General features: G+C 51.6%; 2 long non-coding RNA genes across 3 annotated transcripts in view; one reads left to right on the plus strand and one right to left on the minus strand.

Moving 5' to 3' along the window:
- The window catches only part of LOC135405804 (uncharacterized), a 369333-nt gene that overhangs the window by 282478 nt on the left and 69895 nt on the right, over positions 1 to 16960 (plus strand). The window lies entirely within an intron of this gene.
- LOC135405816 (uncharacterized) overlaps positions 1 to 16960 on the minus strand; it is a 147174-nt gene that overhangs the window by 1291 nt on the left and 128923 nt on the right. The gene's annotated exons all lie outside the window — the stretch shown is intronic.

Below are 16960 nucleotides of genomic sequence, written 5' to 3' on the forward strand. Positions count from 1 at the left end.
TTGGTGAAGCTCCTCTCACACTCGTCACACTTGTAGGGCTTCTCCCCGGTGTGGATGCGACGGTGGATAACGAGGTGGGAGTTGCGTTTGAAGCCCTTCCCGCAGTCGCTGCAGCGGAAGGGCCTCTCCCCCGTGTGTATCTGCTCATGCATGAGGAGATGGGAGCTGGTTCTAAACCTCTTTCCACATTCCGGGCACTTGTAGGGCCGTTCCCCACTGTGGATCTTCTGGTGGTGGATCAGGTCAGAGCTCTGGCTGAAGCTCTTCCCACATTCCAAGCATTTGTAGGGCCGTTCCCTGGAGTGCAGGCCCAGATGAGTGCGGAGGTTGAATCTCCGGTTGAAGTTCTTCCCACATTCCCCACAGGTGTAAGGTTGTTCTCCAGTGTGGATGAGCTGGTGGCGGATCAGGCAGGACTTCTGGCTGAAGCTGTTCCCACATTTCCCACACGTGTAGGGCTTTTCCCCACTGTGGATCACCTGGTGTCGGAGCAGGTGGGCGCTGTCACTGAAGCTCTTCCCACATTCCCTACACGTGTAGGGCCGTTCCCCACTGTGGATGTGCTGGTGCCTCAGGAGGTTGGTGCTCGTCCTGAAGCTCTTCCCACATTCTAAGCACCTGAAGTGCTCCTCTCTGCTGGGAGGCTGCTCAGGGACCACCAGCTCGCACCTCCGCCTCAAGCTCCGGCCACCTTCCCGGCACACGCTGGCTCTTTCCTCCTCACAGCCCCCTGGGCTGGCTTTGCAGCCCCTCCTGCGGGGGCATCTCCGGCCCTTTTCCTCCCCGCTGCCTTCCTGCGCCGGGGAGCCCTTCAAAACGGCCTCTCCCACCAGGCTCTGCCGCCGGGATTTGTCCTCCGCGCTCTCCGGCCTCACCTCGGGGCCTGGGGCAGGAAGCAACAAGGACAGGCAGGGGATTTGCGTCCGGCCCACAGGGAAGCCCAAGGACATCTCCCCAACTCCGGCCCCGGCAGGACGGCCACAAAAGACCGACCCAAAGGGGCACTGACTTCCTCCTCACCTGCCTGGGGGGCCCGCGGCATCTTCCTCTTCCTCGCAGCCTCCTCCTCCATCCGCCCAAGCTTTGGGAAGCAGAAATCCTGATGGGGGGGGGAAACAAGGGGTGAGCACATTGCCTTGGGTGTTTCTCCTGCCCAAGTCCAGCCCTAGAACTCACCAGGCATCCTGTGCCCATAAAAACCCCCAAAACAACAACATTCAGCCCAAAATCCCCTCCCAGGAGTTCCCCCTCTCTGCTCTCTGGGGTTAGGGGGGTCCCCCCTGTCTGGCCTGATGGCACTTCTGCCTGCATTGGGGGTCCCCCTTCTCCGGGCTGTCGGGGGTCCCGCGGCTCCGGGGGGTTCCCACTCTCCAGGGTCCCCTTTAGTGTTGCCAGGGGGGTCCCAGGGCTCACTTCTCCCCACTCTGCCTCCCGGGGCCGGCCGGCCCTCCTCTCTCGCCTCCCACCCTCGCAAACCTCTTGGCGCTCTCGGCTCCCACCCCGCCTCAAGGCCCCCCCTCCTCTCCACACTCCAAGGCCTTCCCCCTCTCCGGGACCCCCGCTTAAGGGGCCCGGCGCTCCCTCTCTGCTCCCCCCCCCTCCAGCATTCCGGGGGTCCCCCAGCTCCGGGATTGCCCCTCTCCGCTCTCCCCACTCCGCGGCTACCGGGGTTCCCCCCCGGCTCTCACGGGGGGCCCCCAAACCGCTCTCGCCCCCCCGCCATTGCCGAGCCACCGCCAGGACCTTTTGGCTGCTCTTCTTTGTGCTCCCGCTCGGCTCCTCCCTCGGCTGGGCCGCCGCTTTTGGCGGGTTTCCTCCTCCGGGATCCGCCCCCTGCAGCCCTTCCCCCCCTGGCCCAGCCCCCTTGGGCCCCCCTTGCCCCCCCTTGCCCCCAAAGCCATGGCCTCCCGCGGCAGGAGCAGGGCTGGAGCTGGGGCAGGTCGGGATGGGGCAGCGCTGGGCTCTTGGCCGCTCCCGCCCGCACTCGGCCCCCGCCGCAGCCGCCACGGCCGGGACAGCGCGGGGGGGCCCGGCCTGGGCGCCCCCCCCTCCCCCCTGCCCAAATTGCCGTCCCGGGGGGCGCTGGGGGCGAGGGGGGGGCGCCGGTGGGCTCGAGGTGGGGAGCGCTGGGCGCTGCGGCTCTGCCGGCACATGGAGGAGTTGCCCCCGCAGCCGGGGGGGCTCCCGGCACCCCCAGTGCCCAGAAAGGTCTCCCCACAGTTGGGGTTTGGGGGCTCTGGGTGGGCTCTGAGCGGGTTGGGGGGTCCTTGTGGGTCTGTGGGGTGGTGTCGGGGGGTCCCGGCCCCTTTTGGGGAGCGCTGGGTGCCGTGTTGGGGTGCAGGTGCCCCCCCCAGAGCCCCCCCAGAACGGGGTGACACGGGGGGAACTCCGGGTGGTCCCCATTCCTGATCCATCCTAGAGCAACCACGCTGGGGGCAACTGGGATCATACTGGGAGCGACTAGAACCACACTGGAACTGACTGGGAGCATAACTGGTGTGACTGGGAGCATGCTGAGATCGACTGGGAGAGACTGGGAGAGACTGGCAGTGACAGGGATCATACTGGGAGGGACTGGAACTATAGTGGGCTGACTGGGAGCAACTGGGACCATGCAGGGGGTAACTTAGATTCTCCTAGGATAGAGTGGTATTGTACTGGGAGAGGCTGGGATCATACTGGGAGTTACTGGAACCAGAGAAGTGGTCCATGGTAGCAACTGGAACCATGCTGGGGGCAACTGGGATCATAGTGGGAGCAGCCAGGCCCCTGCTGAGCTCATACTGGGATCACAGTGGGACTGACAGGGATCATCCTGGGAGTGACTGCAGTAATACTGGGAGTATGTGAGAGGGACTGCAACCATACTGGGGATGACTGGGGTCAAACTGGATTCATACTGCAAGTGTCTGGAAGTTACTGGGATCATACCAGGGGTGACTGGACATATACTGGGATAATACTGGGAGCAACTGGGACCATGCAGTTGGCAAATGGCATCATCCAGGACTCAGACTGGGAGTCCCCGAGAGGGAAAGGAACCATCCTGGGGGGGGACTGGGAGGAACTGGGACCACCTTAGGGGCAACTGGGATCCTATTGGGAGTGACTGGGATCACTGTGGGAGTGACCAGAACCATACTGGAACCATCCTAGCAGTGACTGTTAGTGCCCAGGATCATACTGGGAGTGAGTGGAACTACATAGAGGAGAACTGGGAGCAACTGGGATCATCCTGGAAGAAAATGGGAATGACTGGGAGTGACAGGGTGCATTCTGGAGGCAACTGGCATAGACTGGGAGTGACTGGGATTGTACTGATGGGAACTGGAAGCATCCTGGGGCAAGTGGCACTAACTGGGTATGACTGTGAGCATGCTGAGGGCAACTGGGATCTACTGGGAGTGTCTGCAACCATCGTGGGTGTAGTGGTTTGGACTTTGTTTTCCCCCAGAGGCTAAGAGAAGTGGTAGACCCCAAGGGGTGGAAACCCTTGGAAGTTTTGAAATTCTGCCCAATGGGTGCTCCTGCAAAAATGTAAACATATCACAACCAGACCGGAAGAGAAGAGTTGTAGTTTTGGTTGTTGTAGGAGAGGTGGCCATGTTGTAGAGCCACGAGGAAGGGGCTCTAAGCCCCTCGGGCCCTCTGGGCCCTCCCAGCCCCGGCTGGGGGCTGCAGGGACCTGGAACAGCATAAAGCTGGGCTAGGTGCCTGTAGTTATGCTGGGAGATGTTTTTCTCCATGAGCGCAGAGCAGCAGCCGACGCTGACCAGAGAAACTGTGGCAGAGAGCCAGAGATAAGACCAAGAAGCAACAGAAACATGCAGCACTGCAGAGAAGACTCCTGGAAGACAGAGTCGGGAGAAAGGAGAGCCAGCAGCTGAAAGACAGAGTTTGGGGTAAGACTGTACCAGCCCCCCAAAACTCCTTTGAGATCCCTCTTGGAAAAGAGGTACATGGACTCCTATTTTGGAGAGTAGTTTTGGACATGCAGCACCAGAGAGAGAGAGGAGCTGAGAAGCTCAGGGCGTCCCGGAGCTGGACCGGGACAGCCAGATGGAATGCGGGGGGAGTTGACCTTGGCTCCCCCCTCGCACTGCTGCCACGGTGGCAGCCTGAGAGACAGGGCACAGAGGCCCTGCAAGCAAGGAGCTGAGTCTCCTGGGATACCAGACCGTCACGAAGACCCCCTGTGTCTTCGTGATATGACGTGGTGATATGACCTTGTCTGGGGTTACGAAGCCCACGGAAGACCCCTTTGCCTGTGTCAAGGGGGTCGAGGGAGAGCTTGGATATCTCCCTCGTTGAGTGCTGGCAGAAAGCCAGCTATCAGCTGCTGCATGTGGAGAAGACAGACAGACTGCTGCCTCAGAAGATGCTGCTGCTTAAGGACTGGAAGGGATCTGTCCTTCTTTCCCTCCTGGACTTTTATTTGGAGGGGAGAAGAGATCTGGTCCATTGTAAATACTATATGTCATGGTAGAGATAGTTGTGATCGTGTGTATAATGTGATGTTATATTTATTTGTACAGTCATTGTAATATATTCCCTTTCCCCCACTTTGAGTCTGGTGTGTTTTGTCTGGAAAAGTCCATCTCACATTAGGTTGAGATGTGGGAGGGGGATGGAGCTAGGGAATTGGATTTTTTGGGGCTATCTCAAACCATGACACATAGTTACCATTAAAGCTTCATTTTTTTTAACCTCATGGTATGATCACTATAGCCCAGAATACCATTATTTGAGTAGCACAAGATTTCTATAAGCAGCACCAGCATAGCAAGATTTTGTAAGCCCTTTAGCACCGAATTGTACAGCACAGCTCAGCTTATGATGCCTGATCACCTGGACCTGATCACTCTGCAGGCCAGGGCACATCCTAATCCTTGGTTTGTCATGTCAATATAACAATCTTAATCTAGGCTTGAAACACGTTAACAGAACAGGAGTGGCCCTTTCAGGGGAGAAGAGTCTGTTTGGTATTAAGATGGGGCTCTGTGTGCTGCTGTGCTGCCCTGTGCTGCTGTGAGGCCATCCCAGCCTGGCAGGCAGGTGCCTGTGACCTGCAAGGCCTGTGAGGAGCAAAGGAGTCGGCCTGGGGCCTGGAAATGGGAAGGCTGATAGGGAGGGGGAGAAGGGGTCTTCCTGGCGCACTGGACCTTCAGGGACTGACGATGAGGGCAAAGGGGACTCATGTAGGACCAGCTTGGTCACAGAGCACAGCTGTTTCTGTCCTAAAATGCCCCCATATGAGCAGGAGGCAGGAGCAGAGGCACTGTTCACGAGTGCCATTGTTGATTGTCTTCATCAGAGAGCTCCTGAAGTGCTGCTGGGAGGACGGTAATACAGGACCTGGACATCAGGTTAGGGCAGGGGCATAAAAAGGTCACCTGAGAGGTGTAATGCAGGAGTAAATGCAGATACTTTGTCTGGGTAAGGGATACAAGGAGCCTCCCCAAGGATGACAGGGATAAAACCAGCTGCTGCAAGACGTGATGAAAAAAGCCATCCAAGCAAAGTCATGCCCGAGCTGGATGCCCCAAGTCTAAAAGAAGAAACACCTCGGAGTGCAGCAGGAGCCATATGAACTGTGCTGAGCTGGGCAGGAGTGAAACCACCTGTCCTGAGAAGAACTGAGTAAAACTTGATGCCCCATTCCAGGCAGGGGCCAAACCAGCCAGGTCAAGTGTTGTTAAATAACAACCAGCTGCATCCTTGGCGCATGAGAAACACTATCTGCCTGCTGAGCAGAGGTTACACCAGGTGTCCAGAGGACTGCCTGTTGCTAAACACCTCTGAAACTGTCAGGATAAATAGGACCCTCTAACAAATTGGCTTTTTAGTGCTAGAAAGCAAGGGATTACTTTTATTTGCAGCCCTGCGGGTGCATGTGGCTGACAAAAATCCTGCCTCCGTACTGACAGCAAGACATCGCTTTTCACCTATTTATACAGATTTGGCAAACAAAGAAATTAATGTTCATTGCTTCCAAATTACATCACTCACTCCCTTTCATTAATTAGTATTCTATGTGGGATTGGTTATTAATTTCTCCCTTTCTACTGTAATAACTTCATATCTTTAATCTTTTTTGTATATTTTCCCTCCCCTAGGGATTTTCTGACACAAATGCTGAGCCTTTGTTAGTCTTCTTCTTTAGCTACTGGTTTCTGCAGAAGGTCCTTGTAGTCCATAAATCTTGTGTTCCAGATCTCCTCCTTCAACAGGACATCTTTCTCTGACAGGCTTTCTCCACTGAAGCATAACAGGGTTAACTTCAACAAAACTTACAGTTTTAGTACTTTTCCCAGGCTGTGTTCTCCCAAAGGAGCTTATGACAATTTTTACTCCATGCTGGCTAAAGTTGATTTAAGGCTGAACGCACCGCCTATGATGTGTGTTAAAAACAACTAATCAAAAAGTTAATTAGGAACACTAAAAAAATTAGAAAAGTTTTATGATTTCCAACAAGCCCAAAACAACATAGGCCAAGTGCAGCAGGGACAAAACTGTCTCTAGCCATTGATGCCAGGAAAAGGCAACAGTAGCAAAACTCAACAGCCACAGGTGCTATTAAGCCGGTATTTGTTTATTTCGGCGCCGGACGTGCAGGGGATAGCTCCGCCTAACACGCGCGTGCCCTCACCATCCAGAGTGGGAGTCTGGCTAAAGCTGCGGCTGATCAAAACCTAACCAACCCTAGCGGCAGGAGTAAATGGGAAGCTGCTAAAAAGCCATCCCGGAACGTTTTCAGAGCTTGAGGACAAGACAGCAGCGGGGCGGGGGCCAGCAGCCAGCCAAGGTCCTCCCAACGCAGCCTCTGAAGGGTTCCTTTGGCAGTCCCAGTTCAGGGTCAGCCCATGGTTGTACCCTGGGGGCAGATGAAATTAATTGGAAATGAACCCATAAGAGTCCAGGTGCTTTGCTAAGAGTCTCCCTGATAGAAGTGGCAGTGAAACCCTCAGCGTCTTGGGGGCCAGAAAAGCTGTGACCTGGCTCAGTTACAGCCCTGAGCAGGCTTTTACTCCTCAGGCCGTGTGGCTCAGGGAAGGTGTGGGAGCTCTGTCAGAGGATGACGAGCCCTTTGCCACCAGCACGGGGGGAGGTCCAGTGGCTTCCACCTGGCGGACGTGCCATGTGGGTTCCTGTGCCCAAGAACCATGTGGTTCCATGGGGTTCCATGGGGTTCCATGTGACCCCATGTCACAAAGGGGCAGAGATGTGGCACCCATCCGGTATCCTAAGGAGTGCGCCAACGAAAATCAGTTGGACAGAGTTGGCCTTCGGGATAACTCAGCTCCTTCCTTTGCTACTTGTGTGCCTGCCTTTTTTGGATGATTTATTGTTTACTGACCATTTCTCGTCAACTTTCCTCCTCTTTCAAAGGTAATGCTTTGACTTTTGGCCCAGATCATAGAGCAGGGTATAGGGGATAAAGTATAGGCTGATTTATACCTTCCTAGCTGTAGGCTGAGCTGTTACAACTTTTATAGGCTGGCCAGGTATGACCTAGGCTAGAATTCCAGTTTGCTGATTCTTGGGTTTTTTTCCATAGCCTAGGATAGGTAAGCAGGGAGGTGACTGTAGTCTGAGGGGATGGGCTCAGCCCACCTTGATTGCTGTGGGAGGGAGGGAGGCAGAAAAAGGAGAGCAGCAAAGGCAGCAGTTAAAGTAGTGGCTGAAAGACGGTCACTCCTAGGAGGTGGGAAAGCCAGAGGGCTCTGTTGCTGAAGCAGTGTCAGGAGAGCAGCAGGGCCTCTTCAGAGAAGGTAACGTACATGGGAGCATTTCAAAAGGGCCTTTGAACCCGCTGTGAGTTGGTGCCCCGCGCCTGATCATAAGGGCGTGAGCTGCAGCTCAGCAGCAGTTAGGAGCACCACTGAAAGACTTGGTGGGGGATGCCGTTCTGCGTTTATTTAGAGTTTTGATACTTTCGGTGAGCTACAGTAATTTCTTTGCAACTAGGTGACGGGATTGGTGCTGTTCTCTTTCTGGAGAGAAAGACATCCTTGGTCATCTAAAGCATTGCACTCTCTTCCTGAGAGAGGCAATGGCCACAGCAGGGAACGACTCCTGTGAGTAATAGCTTCACCAGCAGGTTTGGACTTTGTGAACTGCCACAGACAACTGACATGGCTGGGGGTCAAATCCCAGAATGATGTGCTCACAACCTAGAGTGATCTCTGGGATGTTTCCTGAGAGCAGTCAAACTGACCCCCGTGTTTACAATTAGACCCAGGAAAACACCTTTTGTCGCTCCTCTGACACTAGGTACAAGACTTTGAAAGCTGCCATTGCTCGTAGAGAGGTCTGCCATCCTTTGGGTTACCTTCCGTGCTCAGTATTTATTTGTTTTCAACAAGTTACAATCAGGAAAAGGGATGGCTTCACTGATAACCCAGTCTAGAACTCTACTGAGAAAGGAAGGTAGCCTGCGGCCCAGAAATCAGACTGTGGGTTTGTTGGACTCTCAGCAACGTAAACAGAGGAATGGATTTTTCCAAAACAGTAAATTTAAATGGCACTGTTTAAGCTTCCCCTGATGTTGTTGGGTTGGCAGTTGAAGCAGATGGTCCTGAGTGCTCCTGTAGAGACCTCACTGTTTAAATATGCCTTTGTGCCTCATTTCGTCTCTTTTCAAATGGAATTTCCCTGCAGTCATTGCCGAGGGAATGACTCCGCCACAAAGGATCCTCTTTCCCCCAGAGAAGATTTGCATGGTCTGGCAGCAAAGACAGAGTGCTGGAGCAGGACTCCTCAATGTGGGCAACACATGCTTCCTTAATGCTGTCCTGCAATGCCTGACATACACCCCGCCGCTGGCCAACTATCTGCTCTCCCGGGAGCACAGCCAGGCCTGTGAGTACTCTTAGGGACATCTCCCTGTGAATCTGTTCATCAAATCCCAAGGATTCCCAGAACCTGAAATTTGATTTAGGAGAAAAGCAGCCCTTTGTCAGCCCCAGAACTTGTGTTCTTTGTACACTCAGGAGCCACCTGTCCTATCCAGCTGTCTTATTCTTCATGAAGGCACATCTTTCTAGCTCTGGGTCTCTATTCCTGCAAGTTAAAACCTCAGTTTAGCATTCCTCTGAAGAACATTTTCTATGCACTAAAACGTCCCGTGCTTGTTGAAACACTGGGAGGAGTGGCATATTGCACTGGAGTGGGAGTGGAAGAAGAGGAGTATTCCACCAGTAGGGATATTTTGCTAACCAGAGGACCTTCTCTCCCTCCCTCCTCAGGTCGCCAACAAGGCTTCTGCATGATGTGCATCATGGAAGCGCATGTTAACAAGGTCCTGCGTTCAGTCAGTGTCATCCTGCCTTGGGCTGTTCTCAGGGGTTTCAGATGTATGTGATTTCAGGTTCTTTGACAGGTTTTCTTCCCTTCCTGTAGGAGACAACTACTAACTTCCTGTTTCTTAGTCATAGGAGAACATTTTCAGCTTGGCAGGGAGGAAGATGCCCATGACTTCTTATGCTGTACTGTCAATGCCATGCAGAGAGCTTGTCTGAGTGCAAGCAACGAGTAAGCACAAGCAAGTTACCTTTACAAAGTTCTGAGCCCTTTGGACTCCTTGATGTGGCCTCATCAAGGAAAACCTACAGCCGGGGCTTGGAGGAAGTAATGCTCTGTCTTACGACTTGTTTCCAGCTTGGACATATCATCTCAATCTACTACCATTGTCCACCAAATATTTGGAGGCTTTCTGAGATCCAGAGGTATGTTTCTACAACAGCTGCTCTCCTTGGCACTGCCTGTGCCCTTCTGTCTGCCTGTGCCCAACAGCTGGCCCTGGGACTAGCAGGGCAGGTACAATGAGCACAAAGCAGTACCATCGTTCAGCTCACCATTGCTCGGCATTTTGATTTTTCCTTCCAGTCATCTGCTTCAGCTGCAAAGCCATTTCTGATTCCTATGAGGCCTTCCTGGATGTCCCCTTGGATATCAAAGTAAGAGGTTTTGCAGGTGTGCTTCAAGACATGGCAAGGCTTTTCAGAGTCAACACATTTGTCCTGAAAGCATACACTGTGAACACAAGAGGTCTTGGTCGTGGATGGGAAGGGGAACGGATGTTGTCCTCCTGCAGAGGCCATGGCACTGGTCTCTCTGTAGGTGCTGGCTTGAAGCTGGACAAGCAGCCATTATGCGCTCTGCACCCTTGACATATCCTCATCCTTCTTTCCTTTGCCCTCCTTCAACACCTGTCTGGCTTCCAGGCTGATGGGTTGGATTGTTTTCACTACTGATGACCCTACATAACATCAGTAGCTCAATGGCAGGTGATACAGAGAGGGAGCTCTTGATTGCCCCTGAGAACCTCTGGGACAGGGGAAATGTTCAGCACCACACTCTCTTTCTGGCTCCTTCTGGATACAGCTTGCAGATTCATGACGGGTCTCCTCAGCATCAGCTACAGGGGTTTTCTTGTCAGCTCCTGGAAAATGTTTGGGCCAGGGCATTTGCTGTAGCTCAGTGCACCAATTTCTCAATTCTCCAGGCAGCCTCATCCCTCACTGCAGCTCTGGAGGACTTTGTAACACCTGAGCACCTGGATGGGGAAAACTGCTTTAAATGTAGCAAGTAAGATGATTACTAACAACATATTAACACGAGACTCTGTGTGAGGGGGCTACAAGTCATTGAGCAGAAGTCATCTTCTCGTGGAAGTTTACTGCACACTGATGAGACACAGTTTTGTTTGTCTGGTTTTTTGGGGGAGGGGGGTTGGGGTTTTTTCTTTGTTTGTTTGTTTGTTTGTTTTAAATATGGCACCGAATTGCCTTAAAATAGCATAAGGATGCACGAGACAAGAAAGGTTGTCTGACTGCCTTGGTGGAAGATAGGGTGCATTTCAGCGCTGTGCTCTGTGCTTGGTTTCAAGGTGTGAGAAGAATGTTGCCGCCACTAAGAGGTTCACTGTCCACTGTGCACCCAAGGTTCTCACTGTGTGTCTGAAGAGGTTTGACTGCTTCACTGGTGGCAAGATCAGCAAGGTGTGTACACTATTGGTGTGCAGCTTTCTCTTCAAGAAGCAGATTTCCTAAAGCAGTATGCTTGTCACAAGCTGCTTGTGTTGGGTTTTTTGTGGTCCCTTCTGGGGAGTGGAAAGTTCCTGTGGGAAGACAGGCAAGCACTGTGCTCTGATAGGGCTGCTTTGACTGAGAAGGGTTTCCTGCCACCCAAACGATGTTATGTTGCTTTATGGAAAACCAAGTGCTCATGAGCCCCAGAGATGTATTGATACCCCTGGACTGGCCCCTGCCCTTGGTAGGCTATTTCATGTCACAGACCAGGGTCATTTCTGAGCCCTCTTGGTCTCTCCATAGGTTGTCGGGTATCCGGAGTACTTGGATCTTCGCCCATACATGTCTCAGGCAGATGGAGAAGCACTCCTCTACTCCTTATATGCTGTCCTGGTGCACAGTGGTGTCAGCTGTCATGGAGGACACTATTTCTGCTACACAAAGGTAAAAGAGCAACTTCCTTCCCAATGGGGAAAAATGTGTGCTGGGGAAGATAAACTTTCCTGTCAGTGTTACTGACAGCCAAAGTTTTGGGGCAGAAGGCCTCCTTAGTGGCTGGACTGCATTTGTTTTGACATGCTCTCGGTTTGGCAGTTTCCTACCTGTGTTTTTGGAGAGAAACCATGGAGAGATTCTTGCCTTTTTTTTACAGGCCAGCAATGGATTGTGGTACCGGATGGACGATGAATCTGTGCAGCTGTGTTCCATTGACACAGTGTCCTTGGTTAAGTCTTCTCTCTGTCATAGAAGCCTCTCTGAGAAAATGACTGAACCCCAGAGGAGGTTGCAACAACAGCTCTAAACTGAGATCCCTCTTTTGTTTTTCTCCAGATGCTCTGATCTGAGAATTGGAGAAAGGGCTTCTTCCTCACTGGCACCATCACATGCCCCTTCCTTCCTCAGTCAGTGTGTGGCCAGCAGCAAGCAGGCGGGCTCTGTTGGACCACAGGCTCTGACTGGTAGGACTAAGGTAACTTTGGGGTCATGGGTCAGGGCATCAGAGGAAGAGTGGATTTCTTTCTGGGATCTCAGCATTTCTCTTTTGCCCCTCACACACCGCACCTTTCTTCACAGCCACAACGCTGCTCCCTCTCAAAGCATCCCACCTGGATCCATCCCTTTTGTGCGCCTCTGGCCTTTTGGTCTTAGTAGCCCTCCAAAAGAGCCTTTTGGAGGCCCCAAACTGTCCTGTCCCAGAACTTGTAGGGGTTCCCCACTGCTCTGATCCTTTCAGGAGAAAAGGGCAGGAACTCTCCACAGCTCTCTTGGCAGGGCATGAAGGACACTGGCAGGGAGCGGTCCCGGAGCAGATTCCCTCTGTGGGGCAGGGATCTCCGCAGCTGCTCTGGGGACACCACAGACTATGAGGACGCTTCAGAGAGAAGAACTGGTCCTCCAAGTCGTGACCGTGGTCCTAGGGATAGCACAGCTGCAAGGCCTTCCAAGAGGATCTGCCGGTGGGCTCCCGCTCCCAGGGCTGCTCAGGAGCAAACCTTGCTGAGGCAGAGGGAGCCAAGCAGATCTGTGCGGGGAACTTACAACCTTGGCAGCCGGTTTGTGCAGTACACAGACTATGACCGCTCACTGCGGAAGAGAAAGAGGGAGAGAACAAGTCCTCCACGTTGTGACCAAGTCTTAGTGAATACTGCAGTTCCAGGGCCCTCCAAAGCCAGCTCCAAGCAGGCTCTCATGCTCCGGGCTGCTCGGGAGCAAACCCGACAGAGGCAGAGAGAGCAGAGAAGATCAACATGGTGGGGCTGTGATTGCCACAGCCAGTTTGGGCAGCACACAGACTACCGCCCTTCAGAGAAGAAGAGGAGGGTTTCCACGCCCCAGAGATTCACGTCAGACAAGCATTCAGGGCACTCTGGCAATGATGGCGTTGGATTATGGCCCTGGCTCAAGCAGAACGGAAGACTAGCACTGCATTTATTAGCCAAGGCATCCTTGTTTTCGAGACATTTCTACATTTCTCAGACCTGAGTGAATGATTTATCTAAGTAGATGATAGTTACAATAATATAGAAATATTATTAGAAATATAGAAATATATATAGAAATATAGAACATATATAGAGAGAAATATAGAAATATATATAGAAATATAATATAGAAATATATATAGAAGTAATATTTTATAATACATTGTTACATGTTATATATCTTCTGCAATAGATAGTAATAGTATAATAAATATTATTAAAATAATAAAATAGTAAATACTAAAATACTTTAAGCCGAGTTATTTATTCCACATTGTAGATAATTATAGCTAGAAACATAGTGCAGTATTTGGAAGCAGTGTTGAAGCAATTATATTAAAGCTAAGAAAACAAATAGTAAGTAGAGATTGTGCAGCACACAGACTACCGCCCTTCAGAGAAGAAGAGGAGGGTTTCCACGCCCCAGAGATTCACGTCAGACAAGCATTCAGGGCACTCTGGCAATGATGGCGTTGGATTATGGCCCTGGCTCAAGCAGAACGGAAGACTAGCACTGCGTTTATTAGCCAAGGCATCCTTGTTTTTGACACGCCTTCTCAGACCTGAGTGAATGATTTAGCTAAGTAGATGAGAGTTATAATAATATAGAAATATTATTAGAAATATAGACATATATATGGAAATATAGAATATATATAGAGAGAAGTATATATAGAAATATAGAAATATATATAGAAATATAATATGGAAATATATAGAGAAGTAATATTTTATAATACATTATTACCTGTTATATATATTCAGCAATAGATAGTAATGTTATAAGAAATGTTATTAAAATAATAAAATAAGAAATACTAAAATACTGTAATCAGAATTATTTATTCCACGTTGTAGACAATTATAGCTACAAACATCTCAACCTCGGCCATAGCAATCAACAGAACTGGTCTACTCTGGCCTCAAATCGGGAGGCCTGGAGACACACCATCTCTAACGCTGCTGTTTCCTTTGAGAACGCACGCAGAATCCCTCTCGAGGAGAAAAGACAAGGCAGAAAGAATCATGTCTTGCAGAATATACCACCTAGGGAGTCTTTCTGCTGTGCCTTTTGCAATCGGATATGTCTATCTCGCATTGGCCTCCTAAGCCACCAGCGTGCTTGTAACAAATGTGGATAGAGCCTTCTGAAATCTTCGTTCGAGAAGCCCAGCCACGATGATGTGTTTAAGACGGGTGTTCCATAATTTAGTGTTCTCACTGAAACCATGCAAATCGTGCGCCACTCGCTCACTTCCCACTCCTCCTTTCCTTCCCACTCCCCCTCCATCCTGAGGCAGGCTGGACGGGAGAATTGGAGGCACAAAAGGTAAAGATCGCAGGCTGAGATAAGAACAACTTACTGGAAACGGCAATGAAATAAGAAAACAGTACAGCAACAGAACAGTAACAGAAACAATACTAATAACAGAGTGTACAAGGGAGGCAAATGACTCACACGTGATTGCTCACCAGTTGGTGCCCAACTTTGCCACCACGCACACAACCTGGAAGAGACCCCTTCCCCCATCCTTGACAAAATGAGGAATAACCTCTATGTCCTGGCTGTGCCCCCTCCTGGATACTGCCCAAATTAACACTGTCCTGACCAGAAGCAGGACAATCACCTTCAGGATCTGCAGCACAGCTTTCGGGTCTGCACCGGAGGCACTGGATCCCTCCATGCCAGGGAGGGGAGACATCAGAGATGAGCAGACTTTGGGAATCCCTCACCTCTCACTCCGGCCCATTTTCTCTCATTTTATGGGATGGAAGAATACATACCCAACTCCTCCCAGTGTCCTTCTCACTGGAAATCCCCTGAGCTTTGATTCCTTTGCTGACATGCTGCTTCCTCTGGGAAAAGCAGCCAGAGAACCCAAGGCCATTGCTTTGAGTGAAGGGCTTTCTTAGAACACTTTTCCTGAAGTGCACCCAGGAAGGCTGGGCTGCAGCAGCACATGGCCCCCATGGCTTTGCTACATCTCATCCAGAACACCTGGAAGCCCTTCTCTCACCATCCAGCCGCTCCCCTGCCCTGTCTTCCCCACCCCACAGGGATGCTGCCGAGGAGTTAACAAACTTCACAGTTCAATCCTGATATCCCACTGCTGACTGGGATGGGGGGAGACCAGGGGCACTTTTGGCCCCCATCAGCACCAGCTCTTGGGACAGCCAGGCTCTCTCCTGACATGTGGGCTCATCTCTGCAGCTTTGCTGTCCTCCACAGGGCGTTGGCTGAAAAAAATCATCTTCTAGAAAAGATATATGACACCAGCCCAGGGGTCAGCAGCACCACATGAGAGCTTGGCAAGATGCCCTGAGGACAGCCAGGCCAGGCAGAGAGAGGTGGAAGGACCACAGGGGCTCTCTGAAGCAGCCACATTGTACAACAGAGACAATGAGGCTAAATAAACACTGGGCTGAAAGATGATAGTGCTCTTACAAGGGAAATTTACAGCTGTTGTACAGGCCTGGGGCTCTTGCTGGAAAGCTTCAGTCTCTGGGCTCCCGGTGCCCAAAGGCATTGCAGATAACTCCTTCTCAAGCAATGGCAGGGAGCAGGGTGGAGAAGTCAAGGATGAGGCAGATCAGAAAGACTGGGGCAGCACAAAGAGATCTACAAGGGAGAGAGACAGCATCTGAAAGGCACTCCTTGCTGACCTAGGAGCTGGTGCCGTGGGCTCTACAACTGCTGCCTGCAGTCAGCTTGGAAGCTCTGGCAGTTTTAACAGGAGGTTTGTCTGCAAACAAGATGCAGAGACGTTACGATGATGGATGCGGGTATATTCCTGACCTAGGCTCTCCAGAGGGAGATTCGCTGTCTCCTCATGGGCCATAGAGGCTTTTAATATGGGATGAACTTCACTTGGTCTCCCCAAGCTCATGTCCAACCTGTTCCATGGCCTCTGACTGCGATCTGCTGTCCACCTAGCTTCATCCCCCCTCACAACCCTGGGGACTCCTTGGAGATGAAGGGCTGCTGTGCCAGCACCTACTGCTCCAGGAAGGGAGTGCAAGGGGAAGATGCTACACTCGCAGGGGCAAAGAAGGTTCATTTTGCCATGGGATCCCAGGAGGTCACCATGCACATCGTCAATGGGGTCTGAAAAAAGAAAACTTACAGATGTTGAGGCAGCTGAGCTCATCAAGCACATGTAGAAAAGCTCCTGATTTCAGTATGGCCAGCTCTTTTGAAATGCCCCAGGAAGGAAGATTTGGTCTCAGGCATCATCAGCCCCATTGGCCAGTCTAGACAGAACTGCCTGGACTTGAATCAGAAGTTTGTGGATAAGAGATTTAGCTTCATTTAGCTAGAGATGGGATATCTCTCTCCAGTGAGCCAGCTGCTTGCCATTCCGTTAGTCCCTGACCACAAGCAGCACTGAATCTGTGATCTCTCCCCCTCCAGTTTCTCAGAGTCCCTGGGTAACCCTGAAAGCACTGCTCCAGGATCAGGTTCTGCAAGAGGCCTTCCAAAAAGCAGCTAAGGGATTAGGTGAGGGGAAGAACCAGAAAATCGCACACATTCTTCCCTGGATTCGTGAAAGACAATAAGAAAGAAATACAAGACCCCCAAAAGCAAGTCCACTTGATGGGAGCGGCAGGGGAGCATCTCTGGTTCAGTAGTGATACGACGCACTCAACTGCAGCTTGCAGACAAGAATCCTGAAACATTCCAGTAGCCAAGATTGCCACCTGATCCCAAGGTCCCCTGTCCTCTGCCCCATGCATTTCCACGGGACCAAAGCCCCTCTGCACAGCAAAAGGAAAGTATGGGAATGGACACACATGGTAACTTGCTCCTGGCCTTTTCAGCCTATGGAGGAAGACAACTTCCCTCATTAGAAAATGAAGCAGGTCTGAGCTGGACTTTCTCAAAACACTCTAAAGCCAGAGGCAGGTTTCTCCCACAAGCGACAGCAGTGCCCTCCTCCTGCCCAT

This window comes from Pseudopipra pipra, chromosome W (assembly GCF_036250125.1).
Source record: "Pseudopipra pipra isolate bDixPip1 chromosome W, bDixPip1.hap1, whole genome shotgun sequence".
In the NCBI taxonomy this organism is placed as follows: domain Eukaryota; kingdom Metazoa; phylum Chordata; class Aves; order Passeriformes; family Pipridae; genus Pseudopipra; species Pseudopipra pipra.